Below are 6589 nucleotides of genomic sequence, written 5' to 3' on the forward strand. Positions count from 1 at the left end.
GAAGTCAGGGCCATAAGGTAGCCAAATACATACTAGAGCCAGCCTCAACCTTCTTTTTCAAAATCATAGATACACAAAGCAACAAAGCCATATTCCTAATAAGATAAGGACTGTTCCAATCAATTCTCACTCACTTTATCTCCAAAGGGAATCACTTATCATTTCAGCAGCAGATGTGACACATCCAAATGTGAGTGTAGCTACTGCTGCAGTGAGAATAGGGCATTGGGCAAAGCCAAGGAATGAAATCCAGAGACTGCCTCATAAACTACTTGGACAAGTCAGGTATTCCAGCAGTGTTTCTTTTCCATAACATAATATGCAACAAGGAAAAAAAAAAAAAAACAAACAAGAATTTCCCTCCAAGCCTAAGATTTTGATTCACTACTTTAAAAAAAAAAAAACCAAAAAACAGAAAGCAATCAGACAGCATTTTGGCTACAAGCATCTACTTCAATACAACTCTTCAAAGGATCAACATTACTTGACTATTTAGGTCCTTAAAATAAATTGTGTATATTTATGGACATTTTCGAGGTAAAAAGATGAAAAAGAAGGCAGTCTAAAATGCACTGCAACTTACATATATTTTATCATGGCTTACATTTAAAAATATATTCCTGATAAAGTAATTGCCATTCAGAAAGTATATATTCACTCATACATATATTCTTGGCAATTTCTACTGCTTTCTCCATTAATTTTCTGAAAGTCTGTGTGTGTACACATAAGTGTCAGATGGAACAATATCAGGAAATTATTATTTCCATTCTGTGTAAGCACTGGCTGATACAATATGCTGGCAGAGTTCATCAACACACATTTTAAGTATCACACAAGCACAGGCCCTTAGGCTGGGTCATAGCATTTTAAGCAAACCATAATCGATTAATGGGCACCTACCCATCTTAAAAGCCCACCACTGCGCATTAATACAAGAAATGTATGACTACCTAATGGGAGAACAGTAATTGTAGCATGTAAAGTAAACACATGCTAAAAGCCTGTTACTGAGTGGAAATGTTCATCATCTCAGGGATACACAGCTACCACATCCTTTAGCACCACGATATTGCACACACACCACCCAAGATACAAGTATGCCACTCCACCCGTAAACCAACTCTGAAGCAGCGTATGATGAAGGACAGAGAGGAAAGTCCATTGCACTGATTAAAGACACAAAAATCAATTACTGGCACACCTTTGGAACCCAGCAGCACTTCGCAATCATGACAACCAAAGGCTATACAAATTAATATACAGAGAGAGAGCCTGGAACATTCCAGTAATTCATCCAAGACCCTGAGAGGGAGGAAATAAATGAGGTTCGAAGCCGCGAATGCCATCTCGGCTACAGGGTAGCGGCAGCAGCAAAGCACACGCCGGGCGCCCGGGAGCAGCACCCGGGGCGGGCGGGCAGGTCCCTGGAGCCGCCCCGCGCCCCCGACCGCGCCCGCACGGACACACCGCGCCCGCGGGGCCGCGCCGCGCCTCCCGGGCTGCACCGCCGGGCTGGCTCCGCGCCCCAGCGAGCGGGCGAAGAGCTCCTCTGCCACCACGGCGGCGGCCCCGTCCCCGCCCCGCCGGGCTCCGCGTCCCTCGGCCAGGGCACAAGGCCGCGCCCGAGCAGCCCCGCCCGCCCCGCGGCCCGGCGCGCACACACAGACCTGCGGGCGGCATGGCGGGCCCGGCCCGGCGCCGCACCCCGAGCGCTCTGCGGGAGCGCCGCTGCCTCCGCCGCTCTCCGCTCGGCCACAGCGGCGCGGGCCCCGCCGCGCCCCGCGGCTCCGCCCCGCCCGGCGGCCCCGCCTTCGCTCGGCCCCGCCCGGCCGCCCTGGCGCCGCCGGATCGCCGTGGCCCCGGGGCCGGGGATGGTGGCAGCGCTGCTAGGGCGCTTCACGGGCTTCGAGCCCTGTCCTGAGCAAAGGGGTCTGTCTGCGGAGCCAGAAGTCCCACGAGTCATAAAGCCCAAGCGCCAGGGTCTTCCTCCGGAGCAGAGTTTTCTCAAAGGCGGTGCTAAAAACAAAACAGCCCGTTTTGGAAATTGAGGTTAACCAAAGCCTTTAGATCCGTGGGAAACTGAAAAGCCTAGAAACCTCATCTGTTGTTTCTACACTGTCTTTCAGTAGGCTTCTTCACCCAATCCCCAGAAAACAACACTCGTATATTTACCAGAAACTCCACTCCCTTACCCAAGACAACTGCAGGTAACCCCTTTCCAGACCTTTGTGGCTAGCCTAAACAAGATCTGGCTTCTTTTTTCTTCCTTAGGTTAGTAATCAGCTCTAAAAGACTGATTTCAGTCTGTCGGGCATTGTAACACCATTAAATTTCAAATTCTGCAAGACAAAATCTCAAGCCTGAAGATAGGCAGATGCTTGCATAAATGAAAAGGAGACACAAAGTGCACACGTATATAGAGAGATGCTAAAAGAGTGTGTCAAAATAACAAATGGAGCACAGGTGTCTTAAGAAGAATATTTTTACTAGTTACATTGTTATGAATCCAACTAGCTTTAATTTTAAGTAAGAGATTTGTCAGAGGCTTTTTTTTTTTTTTTAATTTAACAGCTGCTTAGAAGATTCATTTCAAAAACGTGCCATTTTCAGGACCAAATGCATCTCCAGTACAGACACAGCCATCTCTCACCATTGCCATTATCCTACTTGTAGCATATGCTTGCTACCGCTCAGTGTCACTACTGGAACAGCAACTGTCTCAACTCCTCCACTAAATTTGCTGCTGCACTTTCAGCTAAAATTGAAGTTTCCATCTGATTTTTTTTTTACCAAAACAGTTTCTTCTACAAGGGACAGATTTTCTTTAAAACATGGTCTGCTGCTTAAAGGATATGTTCTGATAATACACTGAAGTTAGTACATCTTATTATTACCCAGCAAAAGATGGATAAACCCAAAGTTACTTTGGTTAAAATCTCAAAGACTTCACTGACGCAAGGGTTCTCTACCACCACACAGAAGAAAGGGGCCCTGCTCTCAGTTAGTCTTCTAGCAGTGCTTAGATAACAAAACTGGGGAAAAAAGACAAAGAACAGTAGTACTGTTTACCCAACCAGCTTTGCCAAATTGCAGGAGCTATGAAGCTCCTCTCCATCAAAGTGGTGGAAACCCTATTTATCTCTTAGCTGCACTTGCACAACAATGACAGTGACTAACACCTTATTTTAGCTTCAGAAAAGCTATCCCTGTCCTAGTGTACCAGTTTGCTGCCCATCATCATTTCAAGCACAGTCACGTCTATTGTACAGTGTAGAAATTTCTATGAAGACAATGCATAAGCTCCATATAGCAAAGAAACTACGCATTTTTATAGTACTTATGTTGCCCTAAGAATATCAAATATATATTTTGGACTGCTGGCATGTGGGAGAAGTCACTCAAATTCCTGTCAGAGCAGCAGGATAAGCAGGCTAGGATTGGGACAGAAGCAGTGTACAAGTTCTGGTTATGGCACTGTGGGTTATTGCCTGTGGCTCAACCCACAGACTTCATGTTATTGGAAAAAGTCATTGTGTGAGTGGGATGTCATACACCCTTTTATTTTACTGAGTCTGAAGTACTACGTAATGCCTGCCTTTCTGTTGCAACGATGAACATGAGATAGGCAGATGACAGGAAGATTAGACACACAGGCATCACCTTTGAAATAAAATTTAGTTTTAGTCTCACTACAGTATAGAGGACAGCAGACAGTCTGAATATTTTGCTTTTTCCCATGGCAGTATGTTCCTTGCCAATTCATTTGAATACAAATGCTCTAACATTTGATTTATTGTCTTTGTGGTATCAATGCTTAGAATATCTTTACCAGAGAAAATCTTAAATTCATGGTGCTTGTTGATTTCAGGATTGGGCAAATTTGTTTTATCACTGTGTGCATTATTTTGATGGAGAACAAATGTAAATTTGCTATTTTCATCACTTCCAAATTGTGAATTTTTATCCTAGAAAAGTATTTCTCATACAAACTCACATGTATAACCACACATGAAAGACAGAACAGATTTGGGATACAGAAACACTACATTTGAATGGGTTTTGATCCTCTGCTTCAGTGTACATTAACAGTTACATACATTCAAGAGAAAAAATTGCTAGAGGTGCAGTATGTTTATGGCCTGCATTCAGTTCAGTTTACACTAATAGCAGAAAAAATACCGTATTGCTCATGTAGTTAATGTAGTTTTTCTTTTTTCACATCTGTAATTGTTAGCTTACAGCTCATTTATTTAAGAAAGACAACTTGCCATAAAGAATTACACTGACAACTTTGCTGTAACAGTCCAGTTTTGAAAAGATATAAAAATAAAGGTGACACCAATCTTTCTTTTTTTTTTCTATTATCAGCCCTTCTGTTTTTGTCTATTACTCCTACCATATTCACCATGAAGTAGTCACAAAATAGGTTTCATACAGACAGACTTTTATGCATACATAATTGAGGCTCTGCTTGATCCTACTGCACTGAGGGCTATTCTTAGCTTGGTTTCTTCAGTTTATGTAATGATGAATTTTCAGTGTCCCCGACTCACCCTTTAACTTTGAATTGATTGTCTAGATATAACTCAGTGTGATTGAGATATTGAAATTTTCCACAAGTTTTACAAAAATGAGAAAGCGACCATAGCTTGAAACCTTGATAAAAAGTTCTCCCTTAATAACTGATTCTGTGCACCTATTTCTCTGTCTAGAAGAGCAAACCAGAAGTGGCTTTCAAAATGCTCAACGGAAGAAAGACTATAAAAGACATGGAATTTGCTGCGATACAAGAGGAGATGACAAAAAAGTCCTATTTGTTTCAACTAAGGTAGCTCAGTGGACAGTGGATGAAGCACCTCCCTGCCACACTTTATCCCAAACCCCAGAATCACGTGCATTTTAACATGGGCTACAAGGGAAAAGAAGCTGGCCCGGCCTTTACTATATCAAATGCAGTGCCAGGGGAAGAACGGAAGCTGACGAAAAAGAATACAAGAACGTGTGAAAGTACTTCTGTAAAGTAAGTACTGTAAACTATTGCTGGTTGCTCCCCTTCTCGTTCTTCAGGATCATTAAAATATCCCCCAGGACAGGGACTGCCGCGGCCTGCCGGCCCCGAGCCGTGGCGCTGCCCGTCCCCGCGTCGCGTCCCCTGGCGCCGCGAGCGCCACACTGCAGGCACAGGGAGCCAGTCACCGCACAGCCTGGAATGTGCTCTCGGAGCTGGGAGTACCGCGACAGCTGCGACGTTTGGACAACGCCTCTTCAGGTTTTCCTCACATTATTTCCATCAAAGCACTACTGCGGTTAAAACAGATATAATAAGTACAAAGTACAATAGCATTTTTCCCCAGAAAATTTTCTATAATACAACAGTTAGGTCACCAATCTGACCATACGTGGAAATAAAACATAAAATAGCAAAAGACTGTGCATCATCTCTTCCTTCCCTCTCCTTTCCACTTCTTGGAAACTGGGATGATGTACAAGTCAGGTGAACTTACAGAAGAAAATCTGATACCAAGACTTTCCACATGAAACATATAGTTTAGGAAAGAGAGGACTGATAAATGCAGTTTCTGTGCAGATCAAGGGTTTTCACTAGAGCTGAAGCATGTACCCCAGGTACTAAAGAAAATTTGTACTTACCATTATATCTTACATACATACTCAAATTATATATTTTCCATAACTTAGCATATTACTTTGTTGTTATTCTTACTAATTTTTACATCATAAGCCTACTGTCACACATCAATCAGCATGTCAAAGTAATAATAATATGTAATGTATTCATATGGAACAGACAAGTTAATTGCATGCTGCTGCACAGCTTGCATTTAAAGGAATCACTCTGATTTTTCAGGTTCCAAAATTCAGCCTTACCTACCAAACTGTGACAGCCATGATCCAGTACCTCTAACACTGAATGCTCCTCACTCAGTTTCACAGGCACACCAGCGTTAAGTAAAAAGAAACATCAGCCTCTGATGCTGATTTCCTTTCCTGGTGCTTTTGGGAAGATCATTCTTCTCCAGGTACCATCTCAGGGATGCAGGCACAGGCACTGGCTGCTTCTGTGCTGGCAGGAGGCTGAATTGCTGACAGTTTCACTGATGCACTTCTCTATCGGATACAGGAAGCCAGAGGAGAGGCACAATCTTTTGTCAGTGCACATGACTTGTACAGTAAAGAAAGCCATTTCTAAAAATAACTAGGCAGCATATGATCAATGCTATTTTCCTGATGGTCTAGTGGTCAGCCCTCACCTCTGAGGTTAACATCAAGGAAAATATTTGCTATTTCAGTAAATTTCTCTTGTACATACCTTAGTTTTCACTGCTCCTGTAGTTGTAATCAACAACCCTTTCACTGCTCAAGAGAAATTTAGTAAGATGTATTACTCATTTGGAAAGTGATTTGCTAACTGTCAAGCACAACAGAGCAGGATTGCTTTGCTTCTACATCTAACAGCTACCTAGGGTATGGACAAAACACATTTGCCCCCCCTGCCATCAGCAAAAGATCACATTTTTCATAGGCTCAGCTACTTTTCTGAAATTGTCAGGAGGAGTATTTTGTCTCC

At 43.2% G+C, this 6589-nt stretch overlaps 1 long non-coding RNA gene across 1 annotated transcript; it reads right to left on the bottom strand.

The window, feature by feature from the left end:
• Positions 1-2467: 2467 nt before the first annotated feature.
• LOC128786056 (uncharacterized) lies at positions 2468-6136 on the bottom strand. The gene is made up of 2 exons (XR_008430165.1): positions 5890-6136; positions 2468-5304 (listed from the first exon to the last, which is right to left on the bottom strand). It is a non-coding gene; the product is annotated as an uncharacterized LOC128786056 (long non-coding RNA).
• Between the last annotated feature and the right edge of the window lie 453 nt (positions 6137-6589).

The sequence above is a fragment of the Vidua chalybeata genome, chromosome 3 (genome assembly GCF_026979565.1).
Source record: "Vidua chalybeata isolate OUT-0048 chromosome 3, bVidCha1 merged haplotype, whole genome shotgun sequence".
In the NCBI taxonomy this organism is placed as follows: domain Eukaryota; kingdom Metazoa; phylum Chordata; class Aves; order Passeriformes; family Viduidae; genus Vidua; species Vidua chalybeata.